This window comes from Orycteropus afer, unplaced genomic scaffold (assembly GCF_000298275.1).
Source record: "Orycteropus afer afer isolate SDZICR_OR568_19922 unplaced genomic scaffold, OryAfe1.0 scaffold00666, whole genome shotgun sequence".
NCBI classification, from domain to species: domain Eukaryota; kingdom Metazoa; phylum Chordata; class Mammalia; order Tubulidentata; family Orycteropodidae; genus Orycteropus; species Orycteropus afer.
The window spans coordinates 540,893-542,333 of NW_006922253.1; positions in this window are offsets into that span (position 1 = coordinate 540,893).

Here is a 1,441-nt window from a genome sequence, read left to right on the forward strand (position 1 = left end):
TCTTGACTTGATACCTCTTTATTTCACTGTGTACTCTTTAGGTCTTTCTCTAATGCATGGGTACAACTTTTCCTTTTATTCTGTCTGCTTTTAATCAATATATGCATCATGACAGGTCGATATTACTACTCATAAATAACAAAACAGATGAAATAAGTAATTCTTACAATATTATAGTTTTATCTAATGTCCAAAAATAGGTGCTCATGTATGGTGGTTATTATATTACTTTTATAAGTAATAAATTCATTACTAAATTGACAAAGATCCAGATGATTTGTTCTGATATGATGTCCATAGAAAGTATTTAAGGACAATAATAATTGTTATCATTTATTGCTCCTTTAGCATGTTCCAGGCAGCGGAACTTTACAGTAAAAACACCTGAAAAATTGAAAAGGTAAGTACTACTAGTATTCCCCTATTACAAAATTATGAAAATGAGGCACAAAGAGCTTTATTGAGTTGCCTAAGGTCACACGGAGAGTAAAAGCTGAAGGTGGAACTCATACGCAGCCAGTGGTAGTCCAGAGTACACATTACTCATCACTGTGCTATGCTCTCTCCAAAGATGCTTTGGGTCTTAAATATGTGCACACTGACTGAGAAACCTCATTGGTACTTGGTCATTGTATTGATCAAATCTCATCATTGGCCAGCATTTTTAAAGTAATGATGATGAACTTGGAGATTACTAATAACAAATATATAAATATAAATACTTGGCAGAACAAAATAAGGTGGAGCTTCACTGACAATATCACTGAGAGTTGAACTTGGAAGGATTCTTAGACCATCTACTTTAATACTTTGATTTTCCAATGAGTAAATCAAGGTAGACCTATGACTAAATTTAGAAAATGAATAATAATCAGACCTTCTTAAACTGTGTGTGGACTTTTCCCTTGAGTGTATTCGTTTTAGGAATCTTGACAATGAAGTTCTAATTTTCACCACTCTTAGCATCTGAGAAGAATTGTGTATACATATATAAATGTTCCATTGTCCTTATCTTTCTTTGCTATGTCTATTTTTGTCCCCATCACTACCCAACTCACCCAGAGTGATGAGAAAAAAAATATATTGTTAACTAATATGCTGGTTGGTGGTTGTTATGAGTTAGTTAACTTCAGTTAAAAAATATTTGCTGAAAATGTAGATTGTAACGTAAAGGTACAAACCACAAATATTACTAACTCAAACTACTAACTCTATGTCAAGACAGTGTGAGAGTGTGTCAAGAGTTGTGGGATAGGCAAAGGGGAAGTGGGAATGATTATGACTCCTTAAGAAGCTGATAGACAATCTATGCCCTGATAATTGTCACAGGGAATAATGTACTAAATAATTTTATAGTATTTGATGCATTCCAAAGTTTTCCCTCTTCAAATTTAATGAGTCATAAAGACTGAACAACCTTTGAAATAAAAAAGACCGAACA